Below are 13,971 nucleotides of genomic sequence, written 5' to 3'. Positions count from 1 at the left end.
ATGGATATCCAACTCACTTTTTCCAAAATCATTGGGATGTATATGGTGATGAACTCACTATGGTTTTTCTGTGTATAGTGAAAGGTACAGAAAGTGTTGAAGGCATAAACAACACCTATTTGGTTCTTATCCCTATAAGGTAAAAAATCCCACTATGCTTACCCAGTTTCATCCCATTAGTTTATATAATATTCTGTATAATTTTTTTCCAAGTTTATTGCTAAAAGACTGAAAGAGATTTTGCTCAAGATATTCTCTTTGGATCAGTCGACTTTTGTCCCTTGTAGCCTAAGTATTTATAATATAATTGTGGCATACGAGTGTCTCATTTATTGAAGAGGAATAGAGCGATAAAACATTGTCATATTTCTTTGAAACTGGACATGATGAAGGCATATGAGAGAGTTGAATGGGATTATGTTAAGACTACCAGGCTCAGATTGGGTATCCAAGACCATTGGGTGTCAGTTGTTATGAACATGGTGACATTTACTTCTTATTTAGTCTTATTTAATGGAAGGAATTATAAGAACTTAGACCTTCGAGAGATATTTGGCAGGGAAATCCTATCTCACCCTACCTTTTCTTGTTAGTAACAGAGGACCTTTGATGCCTCCTAAAAAATAGAGATCATCCATCTCAGCTTAGTGGAATCCTAATGGCACCTCGGCATTGCCGGTAAACCACCTTTTTGTTTGCATATGATAGCATGTTGTTCTTCAAAGTGAATGTGGTAGGGCACTTGAGGTGACAAACTTGTTGGAAACTTATTGCCAGGATTCTGGACAGTGCATCAACCCATCAAAATCATCAATTTCTTCAATAAAGGTTGTCCAGAGAATATAAAAGATGCATTGAAGGGCATTTTAAATGTTCCCAATGAAACATTGAATGAGAAGAACCTTGGTTTGGCTTTTGATATAGGTAATTCTAATATTGGAGCTTTCAGATATATGAAAGATGCTTTATGGGGGAGGATGAAGGGGTTGATTGAGAAAACTATATATCTCCGTTGCGAGGAAGGGAATCCTCATTAAGCCGGTGGCACGAGCGGTCCTAGTTTTTCCTATGTCTTGCTTTAAGCTACTGAGAGGGCTATGTGAATACCTAAACAAACCGATTAATTAGACAGTTTTGGTGGGGAAGCATGAACATGCAGCACAAAGTTAGCCGGGTTTCTTGTAAATCAATGACACAATCTGACTGTATGGGTGGTCTGGGATTTAGAGACTTGGAGCTTTTTAATCTTCTGATGCTTGCATCACATGCACAAACCAAATTCGCTACGTGCGAGGATGTTGAGTTGATCGCAGATCTAGAGAGCAATTGTGGAGGGTCATGATGTCCTTACCAGGGATTAATAAGAAGAACATGTAATGGTACAACTACTTATATTTGGACTCGGTACTGGATTTCAAGAAACAAAAAATATGCGGCCAATAGTTTTCTTGCTAGTAAACCCCCTCATGATGGAAAGTGAACTTATTGACTCAGTTAGTGCTATGTGGAATAGGGAAGTTAAACAAATTGGCCACTGATGCACATCCAATCATGAGCATTCCTCTTTCTACCGAGAGCATGGATGATTTGGGGGCTTAGAATTTTTAGAAGGGTTCATTCACTGTCAGATCGGCTTATAGGACGCTTGTGTCAATGAGAAAAGGAGGAAATATTGATTCAAAGGAAATGAATCTTCGTCCAACTCACATGTTGAACATAAGGCTTGGTCATCTCTATGAAAAGTAGACGTTCTAGTAAAAAAATTAACTTTATTGTGGAGACGTGCGAGACATTCCATCCATACCAAGGATGTCTAGAAGCACAAGAATATGTCAAACACATGCACTTGTCAGCTTTGCGGTAGTGAGGACTCTTGGAGACACTCATTGCTAGACTGCTCTATGGCGCGAGGTGTGTGGACACTTGTAGGTGAGGAGTTGGTGGAGCATATGGCTGGATGCTTTGAATCGAGTGCCAAACAATTAATGGATCTTTACCATGATCGACTCACTTTCTCACAAATGCTTCATCAAACTTGTTGTGAGCTTGTGGGCGCGCGACATGGACTGCTAGAAGAACGACTATTCATGAGGAAGCTTTTTAGAGCCCTCTTTTGACAAATCCCTTTTTCAATAGATATATTGTAGAACTCAAAAGCATCAATCCATATTCTCCGGTTTGGGCTAAAAGAACTTTGACACCAAGAGTGTCGAACACTTCTTGGAAGGCGTGGGTGGCTACTTATGCAAAAAATCAAAGTCGACAACGGGGTCTCTCGTAGCAAAGTCTCGGTTTTGCGTCAATTGTTTCATGAGATCAGCTTGGAGCACTTTTGGGCTCATCGGTTGTGTTTCTTTGGGGGGTCACCGACCAACGATTCTTGAATCTTTGGCAATGCAGGGAGGGGCAAGCTTCGGTTCAGGATCTTCTTACAAATTTCATTATCGCATCTAATTAAAGAAATCAGTAGTGGAGGATATCAACAAGCCACTCTTCCATGCTATAGTCCAATAATTATGGAGGTAGTTAATAGAATGTGAGTTTAATAGCTGTTTGATTAATTTTCAAGGTAGAGATTCAAATTATGAGGATCATAGTCTTGCTAACACTACTGCAGGATGCTGCTAACGCAACACTACGATCAGAGACCCTTTGACGAAACTGTGTGCGATGCATTAATCGCAAACGTCGATGTAAAAAACCGTCAAAAAAGATGAAAACCATTTGTGATGGAGGATACATCAAACACGGTTCAGATTTTAGTTGCGTGTGCGATGCTGGGCATACGGTTGATCCATACGAACTGTTTGTGATTAGAGAGAACAACAGAAATGGGCAGCCATATCAATGTGTGTGCGATATACGGCGTACAGTTCACTCTGATTAACTGTTTTCTATTAGGGAAAGCAACAAAATGGTCAGCCAGATCAAGGTGTGTGTGATATACGGCATACGATTCACTCGAATGAACTGTTTTTGATTAGGGAAGAGAACAGAAATGGTTCAACTTAACAAGATGTGTGTGATACACGGCAAACAGGTCTGTAAGCGGAAATGTGTGGGAAGACCGATAACAACACAAACGATTCCTGTTAACAAGCCGTGTGTGTTGTGAGCAAACGATTGCTGGTATACAATTGTCAGTGATTGATGAAATCATCACCAACGGGTTCCATTGTTTAGTCCGTGTGCGATGTGATTTGCTCTGTCCGCACAACATCTATGCTCTGTCTATAGAGCATCAACATATATACTTAAAAGACAGCATTGCAAAACCAAATTAAGCATACAATTACACAAGTGACTACACACATAACATTTCCACACACCAAAGTAAGCAATTACATGCATTCTAAACTAAGAGAAACGAGCATCTAATAATCTACTTCTTGTTGCGACGACACTTGCCATTGCTCTGCTTCCGGCTAGATCCCTGGCCATTTCGGGGAAGGAGGCACTTCCTCATGTCAACGATCTGCCATTACATCTCGTAGCTCGTGTATGCCTCCTTGGCCGCGCACAGGACATGAGCTTTGTTGAGTTTCTCCATCCAGGCCGAGTGCCAGGCACGCTTGTCCTTGTTGCAGGAATCCTTCATGTCTCTGTAGTAGGGATCGATGATGGCCTCGGCGAGGTGAACCAGTGAGTCCTTCTCATGCTCGTTGCTGCTCCAGATCTTGTATTGGCCCTGGATGTCGACAAGATTCTGGCAGGCGATGCCCGAATTCTTGAGCACCTTTACATCATTGATGATGTCCATCATAGCGAACATGTAGTGGGGGTTGTTGACAAACCTGGTGAAACGCTCGCAAGGCCTTGTGGCCAGGCAGTAGTGGTAGATGAGGACGTGATCGCGCCTGCACATCTGTGTGATGGCGACCTTGCGACGAGATTCGGCACGAGCACGGGTGTACTCGAGGTCGAACCCAATCACCTTGTACTTCTCCTCAGCAAGCAACAGCTCCATGATGTGGATGGAGTGCTCCACCCAGACCGGGTTGTTGGTGTACACCACCGAGAGCTCCGTGAACCTTCTGTGGGTGTCCACCATGGCATGCATGGTGGACTGCTGCTCGTCGTTGGCGGCCGCTCGGAGTGCCATTGGAGCAGTGTAGGATACCCTCTAAGAATTTGTCATGGTGGGTGTGCTTCTTGTAATGGTGGGGCGTGTTCAAAAGGTTGAAGAGACACAGGGGTTAAATGGTCACTGTAATAAATGGGGGCCGGCCGGCCTGTAATCATCACGTCTTGTCACCGCGTTCATGGCGAAGGATTCTAGTGCACGCTTGACAACACCGCACCGCATGCGTTTCATTTGACCACGCGTGGGCTCGAAGAGGCGTCAAATGTATCATCTGTGAGCTTGTTCTCGCACTACCACGCAAGCTTCTCGCTCGGCTAGTTTGGCCACGCGACGGCTAGAAGAGGGACAAATCGTGGGCGTTTATCGACAAAAAACTTTGTAAAAATGAAGTGTGTGGAATGACTTCGGTCATAAGTTCACCCGTGGGTGATGAAGTCAAGGTTACACAGAAGGGTGATGATGGCCATTCAAGTGCGATAATTAATTCTGCACTCTATAGGGCGCACGGTTGAAGAATCCAACTGTGTGCAATAATGTTGAAGATCGCAGTCGAGTTAACTATACAGATCGTGTGCTATGAGATCGACAAGGTACACAGATTCGAGAATGGTTAATAAAATCTAAGTCCATTGCATATTAAGGTCAAAATAGTGCTACCAATATACGAGTCTCATACGATGCCATTTCAACGATTGTACCACAAAAGCTCAAAATATTACAAGGTTCAAATTCCAGAGTTATATGTTTCAAATTCGAAGATTACAAGGTTCAACCTGATATTAGAAATGAAATTCAGCTCATCAGCTGCAAACGCTCACGCTAATCCGCTGAAGATGGATATCAGAGAGGTTCAAACTAATATTACCACTTGTAAGTCTGGTTTCGAAACCTCATAATTTTTGCAAAGGGGTCAACCACTGAGAAGTCATGTATGGGGTTGACACGATGACTTTCGATTACTCTGTCATCTAAAGTTCCAAAATGAAATTCAACATTTTTGGAGCCTATTCCATTCCGCCACAGCCGCCGACGTTGATCAACAAACCATTCATTTTTGCGAATTAAATGTAGGGAAAACCTCATTACCTTTAGCACCCTTGCTCTGACAACAAAGAACCTGGCGATAATAATCTCCGGTAATGTCCCTCGGTAGGAGTTCAAAGTAATTTATGAGAGATGCAGATCTAGGCATTTGATGTGATTGTTATATTGTATCACATTATCCACCACCGGGCCTAATCTTATCTGCAGTGCCTACATGCAGCTTTTAACACTATTACAGGTCTATTTGGTTTGCAGGATTTGTAAAATGCACTAACATGCCATCTTTGATCCGACATGATTAATGATAACCCAAGAGTATAGGGATCACAATAGTTTTCGAGGGTAGAGTATTCAACCCAAATTTATTGATTCGACACAAGGGGTGCCAAAGAATATTCTCAAGTATTAGGAGTTGAGTTGTCAATTCAACCACACCTGAAAGACTTAATATCTGCAGCAAAATATTTAGTAGCAAAGTAGTATGGAAGTAGCGGTAACGGTGGCAAAAGTAACAGTAGCAGTTTTGTAACAATCGTAATAGTGGCAACAGAAAAGTAACGGAGCAAAGATCAATATGTGAAAAGCTCATAGGCAATGGATCAATGATGGATAATTATGTTGGATGTCATTCATCATGTAACAGTTATAACCTAGGGTGACATAGAACTAGCTCCAGTTCATCAATATAATGTAGGCATGTATTCCGAATATAGTCATGCGTGCTTATGGAAAAGAACTTGCATGACACCTTTTGTCCTACCCTCCCGTGGCAGCGGGGTCCTATTGGAAACTAAGGGATATTAAGGCCTCCTTTTAATAGAGTACCGGAGCAAAGCATTAGCACTTAGTGAATACATGAACTCCTCAAACTATGGTCATCACCGGGAAGTGTCCCGACTATTGTCACTCCGGGGTTGCCGGATCATAACACGTAGTAGGTGACTATAACTTGCAAGATAGGATCAAGAACACAAATATATTCATGAAAACATAAAGGGTTCAGATCTGAAATCATGGCACTCGGGCCCTAGTGACAAGCATTAAGCATAGCAAAGTCATAGCAACATCAATCTTAGAACATAGTGGATACTAGGGATCAAACCCTAACAGAACTAACTCGATTACATGGTAAATCTCATCCAACCCATCACCGTCCATCAAGCCTACAATGGGATTACTCACGTACGGCGGTGAGCATCATGAAATTGGTGATGGAGGATGGTTGATGATGATGATGGCGATGATTTCCCCTCTCCGGATCCCCGAATGGACTCCAGATCTGCCCTCCCGAGGGTGGCGGCGGCTCCGTATCGTAAAACGCATGAATCCTTCTCTCGATTTTTTTCTCCCCGAGCGTGAATATATGGAGTTGGAGTTGACATCGGTGGAGGTCCAGGGGGGGCACAAGGACAGAGGGCACGCCCCAGGGGGTGGCCGCGCCCTCCACCCTTGTGGACAGGGTGTGGGCCCCCATTGGTTGATTCTTTTGTCAATATTTTTTATTTATTCCAAAAACTGATGTCTGTGAAGTTTCATTCTAAGAACTTTTATTTCTGCACAAAAATAACACCATGGCAATTCTACTGAAAACAACGTCATTCCGGGTTAGTTCCATTCAAACCATGCAAATTAGATTCCAAAACAAGGGCAAAAGAGTTTGGAAAAGTAGATACGATGGAGATGCATCACCTCCCCCAAGATTAACCCATTGCTTGTCCTCAAGCACTTCAGTTGACAAACTGAAAGTGATAAAGAAAAACTTTTACAAACTCGGTTTGATCTTGTTGTTGCAAATATGTAAAGCCAGCATTCAAGTTTTCAGCAAAGATTATGAACTAACCATATTCACAATAACATTTAGGTCTCATATTCACTCATATCAATGGCATAATCAACTAGAGAGCATTAATAATGAATCTCAGATGACAACACTTTCTCAAAACAATCATGATATAATATGACAAGATGGTACCTCGCTAGCCCTTTCTGAGACCACAAAACATAAATACAGAGTACCCCTGAAGATCAAGGACTAGCTAGATACTGTAATTCATGGCAAAATAGATCTAGTCACAGTCATACTCAATATAAATTAATAACAACGCATACAAATGACAGTAGTGCTCTCTAACTGGTGCTTTTTATAAGAGGATGATGACTCAGCAATAAAAGTAAATAGATAGGCCCTTCGCAAAGGGAAGCAGGGGTTTGCAGAGGTGCTAGAGCTCAAGTTTTTGAAATAGAGATAAATAATATTTTGAGCGGTATGCTTTCATTGTCAACATAACAACCAAGAGATCTCGGTATCTTCCATACTAGATACATTGTAGGCGGTTCCCAAATAGAATGGTAAAGTTTATACTCCCCCACCACCAACGAGCACATTCCACGGCTAGTCCGAAACAACGGGTACCGTCCAACTAACAACAGTCCTGGGGGAGTTTTGTTTGCAATTATAATTTGATTCGATTTGAGCATGGGACTGGGCATCCCGATTACCAGCCACTTTCTCGTGAATGATGAGCGGAGTCCACTCATCTTGAGAATAACCCACCTAGCATGGAAGATATAGACAGCCCTAGTGGCTACATGAGCGATTCGGGCATATAAAAAATAATTTCATTTGAAGGTTTAGAGTTTGGCACATGCAAATTTACTTGGAACGGCAGGTAAATACCGCATATAGGTAGGTATGGTGGACTCATATGGAACAACTTTGGGTTTATGGAAGTGGATGCACAAGCAGTATTCCCGCTTAGTACAAGTGAAGGCTAGAAAAAGACTGGGGAGCGGCCAACTAGAGAGCGACAACAGTCATAAACATGCATTGAGATTAACCAACATTGAGTGCAAGCATGAGTAGGATATAAATCACCATGAACATAAATATCGTGGAGGCTATGTTGATTTTGTTTCAACTACATGCATGAACATGTGCCAAGTCAAGCCACTCGAATCATTCAAAGGAGGATACCATCCTATCATACTACATCACAACCATTTTAAAAGCATGTTGGCACGCAAGGTAAACCATTATAAACTCCTAGCTAATGGCATGAATAACTATAATCTCTAACTATAATAGGCTGAATCAGGAACGATGAACTAATCATATTTACAAAAACAAAATAGGTCGAGTTCATACCAGCTTCTCCTCATCTCAATGATTTCATCATATATTGTCATTATTGCCTTTCACTTGCACGACCAAACTGTGTGGATAATAATTATAGTACACGTGCATTGGACTAAGCTGGAATCTGCAAACATTTATTCAAAGGAGAAGACAAGGTAATATGGGCTCTTTGTTAGATCAAAAATAATGCATATGAGAGCCACTCAACATTTTCATCGTGGTCTTCTCCTCTCGACCCCAAAGAAAAGAAAAGAATTTCACACTGAAATATTTTTGAACTTCTTTTTCTGAAGGAAGTAAAACAAGAACAAGAAAAAAAACTATTTACACGGCAAAGCTCCCAACAAGCAAAATAAGAACGAGAAATCTTTCTAGGTTCTATTTTAATACTACTACTAAGCATGCATAGAAAGGAAACTAGCTAGAAGCTACAACTAAATTTTTTTCTCAAAGTTTCTCAAACACACAAGAAGAAAGGAAGCAAAAGAAAATAAACTAGCATGGATAATACAATGAAAAAGTATGAACACCGACAACTGGAATGAGTGTATGAACATGAATGTAATGTCGGTGAGAAATACGTACTCCTCCAAGCTTAGGCTTTTGGCCTAAGTTGGTCTAAAGCCACGGCTGGCCTGGCAAATATCCAAAATTGTAGTCGGAGTTGTACTGAGATGCAACAGCTACTACCTTAAGGGCTGCAACATGGAGGTAAGCAGCCTCCATCTCCCTCTCATACTCATTTGCTTCCTCTCTGGTTATAGAATATCTCCCTCTGACCTGAAAGTTAAAGAAAGCAGGAGCGGGCAAAGTAACATGGACGGCACGCCGTCTGTCAAAGATTAGTCGGTACTAGAGGGACTGTTCGTTCCTCTCAAGAAACTGATAGCGCAACAAAGCATTATAATCAAGAAAACCAGGTGGCAACTCTATGTCATTCTCCCTTATGGGTACTCCAAGATAATTAGCTAGACGAGTCGCATAAATCCCACCAAATAAATCGCCATATTTAGCATTAAGATGTAACCTCCTCGCAACAATGGTCCCCAAGTTATATCGCTTATCACCTAACACTGCACACTTGAGGACACTAAGATCGGGAACCCAAAGGTGGCAATGCTCATGCTTACCGTTAATGCATCTACCTATAAAGAGAGCAAAATAATGTATGGCAGGAAAGTGAATGCTCCCTATGGTAGCTTGGTGATATTTCTAGTTTCTCCCACAGTGATGCTAGCAAGGAAATCATTTATTCAGATTTATGAGGTTCACTAAGAAGGCCCCACTATGGGATTTTGCAAGCAGTATTAAAATCTTCAAGGTCCATGGGAGGTATATGATTTATCATAACGATCATATAAAACAGTATGGGTATTGCACTTAGATGAAAATTCAAACCTCCGCACAAAGGAATTGGTGAGGTAATAGTATTGTCGGCACTAATCTGATACGAAGTCCTCTAGATCAGCATTACGTACATATGCATCAAATTCATCCTTGAAACCTGCATGGACCATAAAATCATCTGACGGCCATACACAAGGCCGCACTTGAGCTTCCCTTGGTGGTTAAAGGTCCGGCTCATGTATCGCGAGCCTCGGTGCTTGCTTCCTCGAAGAACCACCTTGGTACATTCTCCTAGACATTTTTCTTCCTCTGAAAATTTCTGAATTTTTTAGTGACTCAAAATAAAAGCAAACCAAACTAAACAAAATTGATAGAAACTACTCCTACAAGTGCCTAGAGGCTATATGATGCATCAAAACTACTTTGGACCATATAAATTTGACATGCAAGCTCAAGAATAGGGTCACCACAGCAGCAAAAATTTGCAATAAATAAAGCACTAGAACAAAACTAACAGGACCATTAGAGGAGTCACATACCGAAGAACAATCCCCCAAAGCAGTTTTGCAAATGGAGCTTTGAGCAAGGAGATCAAAAACGGCAGCAAATTGAGCAAGAGCACAGGTTTGAGCTATGGGATGATTTTTTTCTGGAGGAAGACGAAGTGGATGGGTGCTGGAATAACTGGAGGGGGGCCATGTGGGACCCACAAGGTCGGGGGCGCGCCTAGGGGGTAGGGCGCGCCCTCCACCCTTTCCGGCCCGCTGGTGAGGCCCCTGGTGTGTGTTCAGTGCCAGAAATTCTCAAATATTCTATAAAAAATCATACTAAATTTTCAGGGCATTTGGAGAACTTTTCTTTTTGGGGTATTTTTTATTGCATGGACAATTCGGAAAACAGACAAAAAATACTAATTTTGCTTTATTTAATCTAAATAACAAAAAGTAAAATATAGATAGAGAAAGTTGTGCCTTCTAAATTCATCCATCTCGTGCCCATCAAAAGGAATCCATTAACAATGTTGATCAAGTCTTATTAACGAACTTCTTCCGAATGACATGAAACTGGATTTTTCTTGAATAACACTAGGTTACCTCAATGGGGATATGCATGTCCCCAACAATAAGAATATCATATTTCTTTTTGATAGTAGGAAGAGGGAATTCAAAACCTCCAATAGTAATAGTTGAAATTTTTCCAATAGAATTGATACTATGAACTTGAGGTTGTTTCTTCGAAAGTGTACCATATGCTCATTACCATTAACATGAAAAGTGTCATTGCCTTTGTTGCAATCAATAACAGCCCATGCAGTATTCAAAAAGGGTCTACCAAGGATGATCGACATACTGTCGTCCTCAGGAATATCAAGAATAACAAAGTCCGTTAAGATAGTAACGTTTGCAACCACAATAGGCACATCCTCACAAATACCGATGGGTATAGTAGTTGATTTATCAGCCATTTGCAAAGAGATTTCAGTAGGTTTCAACTTATTCAATTCAAGTCTACGGTATAAAGAGAAAGGCATAACACTAACACCGGCTCTAAGTTCACATAAAGCAGTTTTAACATAATTTATTTTAATGGAGCATGGTATAGTTGGTACCCCTGGATCTCCTAGTTTCTTTGGTATTCCACCCTTAAAAGTATAATTAGCAAGCATGGTGGAAATTTTAGCCTAAGGTATCTTTCTTTTATTAGTAACAATATCTTTCATATACTTAGCATAAGGAGGCATTTTAAGCATTTCAGACAAACACATACGCAAAAAGATAGGTCTAATCATTTCAGCAAAGCGCCCAAAATCCTCATCATCCTTTTTCTTGGATGGTTTAGGAGGAAAGGGCATGGGTTTCTGAACCCATGGTTCTCTTTCTTTACCATGTTTCCAAGAAACGAAGTCTCTCTTATCATATTGTTGATTCTTTGATTGTGGGTTATCAAGATCAACAGCAGGTTCAATCTCTACATCATTATCATTACTAGGTTGAGCATCAACATGGACATCATCATTAACATTATCACTAGGTTCATGTTCATCACCAGATTGTGTCTCAGCATCAGAAATAGAAATATCATTAGGATTCTCAGGTGTGTCTACAACAGGTCCACTAGAAGCATGCAAAGTCCTATCAGTTTTCTTTTTCTTTTATTAGAAGGACTAGGTGCATCAGTATTAATTCTCTGAGAATCTTTCTCAACTCTCTTAGGATGGCCCTCAGGATACAAAGGTTCCTGGGTCATTTTACCACATCTAGTCATAACCCTAACAGCATTATCATTGTTCTTACTATTCAACTCGTTAAGCAAATCATCATGTGCCTTAAGTACTTGTTCTACATGAGTTGTAACCATGGAAGCATGTTAGTAATAAGCTTAAGATAATTAATAGTTCTACTCATATAATCACCCAAGTGGTCAAGCATGTAAGCATTATGTTTCAATTGTCTACTAACATAAGCATTGAAGTTTTCTTGTTTAACAATAAAATTATCAAACCCATCCAAGCATTTACTAGCAGACTTATTATGAGGAATATCACCTTCATCAAATCTATGGAGAGAGTTTACCTCTACTACCTATGTCGGGTTATGAAGACCATGTATTTCTTTAATAGGCAGTAAATTCTTAACATCTTCAACTTTAATACCTTTTCCTTTCATAATTTCTTTGCCTCTTGCATATCTTCAGGACTGAGAAATAGAATACCACTTTTCTTTGGAGTTGGTTCAGGAAGTGTCCAATCATTATCATTACTCAATATATTATTCAATAGCAATTCAACTTGCTCAACAGTTCTTTCCCTGAAAACACAACCATCACAACTATCCAGGTGGTCTCTGGAAGCATCGGTTAGTCCATTATAAAAGATATCAAGTATTTCATTTTTCTTGAGAGGATGATCAGGAAAAGAATTATGTAATTGGAAAAGCCTCCCCCAAGCTTGTGGGAGACTCTCTTCTTCAGTTTGCACAAAGTTAAATATTTCCCTTAGGGTAGCTTGTTTCTTATGAGCAGGAAAATATTTTGCAGAGAAGTAGTAAATCATATCCTGGGGACTACACACACAACGAGGAGCAAGAGAATTAAACCATAACTTAGCATCACCCTTTAATGAGAAAGGAAACAATTTAAGAATATAGTAATACCGAATTTTTTCCTCATGAGCAAATAGGGTGGCTATATCATTCAATTTAGTAAGATGTGCCACAACAGTTTCAGATTCATAACCATAGAAAGGATCAGATTCAACCAAAGTAATTAACTCAGGATCGACAGAGAATTCATAATCTTTATCAATAACAAAGATAGGTGAAGTAGCAAACATAGGGTCATGTTGCATTCTAGCATTCAAAGACTTTTCTTTTAGCTTAGCTAACAGTTTCTTAAGATCATCTCTATCATTACAAGCAAGGAAGTCTCTAGCAGTTTCCTCAACCATAATATAACCCTCAGGTACAACAGGCAATTCATATCTAGGGGGAGAGTCATAATCTTCAGTTTCAATAATATCATCAGTTTCAGTAATTTCATTCTCTCTAACCCTAGCTAGTTGTTCATCAAAAAATTCACCTAGTGGCACAGTATTATCAAGCAGAGAAGTAGTTTCATCATAAGCATCATGCATAGCATAAGTGGCATCATCAATAACATGCAACATATCAGAATCAATAGAAGGTGTAGGTGTTGCAAGTTACTCAAAACAGAAGGAGAATCAAGTGCAGAGCTAGATGGCAGTTCCTTACCTCCCCTCGTAGTTGAGGTAAAAATATTGGTTCTTTGATCTTTTAAATTCCTCATAGTGATCAGCAGATATAAATCCCAAGTGACTCAGAGAATAGAGCTATGGTCCCCGGTGCCAGAAAAAGGTCTTGATAACCCACAAGTATATGGGATCGCAACAGTTTTCGAGGGTAATTATTCACCCCAAATTTATTGATTCGACACAAGGGGAACCAAAGGATATTCTCAAGTATTAGCAGCTGAGTTGTCAATTCAACCACACTTGAAAGACGTAATATCTGTAGCAAAATATTTAGTAGCAAAGTAGTATGGAAGTAGTGGTAATGGTGGCAAAAGTAACAGTAGCAGTTTTGTAACAATCGTAACAGTGGCAACGGAAAGTAACGAAGCAAAGATTAATATGTGAAAAGCTCGTAGGCAATGGATCAATGATGGATAATTATGTCGGATGGCATTCATCATGCAACAGTTATAACCTAGGGTGACACAGAACTAGCTCCAATTCATCAGTATAATGTAGGCATGTATTTCGAATATAGTCATACATGCTTATGGAAAAGAACTTACATGACATCTTTTGTCCTACCCTCCCATGGTAGCGGGTTCCTATTGT

This window comes from Triticum aestivum, chromosome 2B (genome assembly GCF_018294505.1).
Source record: "Triticum aestivum cultivar Chinese Spring chromosome 2B, IWGSC CS RefSeq v2.1, whole genome shotgun sequence".
NCBI classification, from domain to species: domain Eukaryota; kingdom Viridiplantae; phylum Streptophyta; class Magnoliopsida; order Poales; family Poaceae; genus Triticum; species Triticum aestivum.
Note: the sequence above shows the minus strand (reverse complement) of the source record.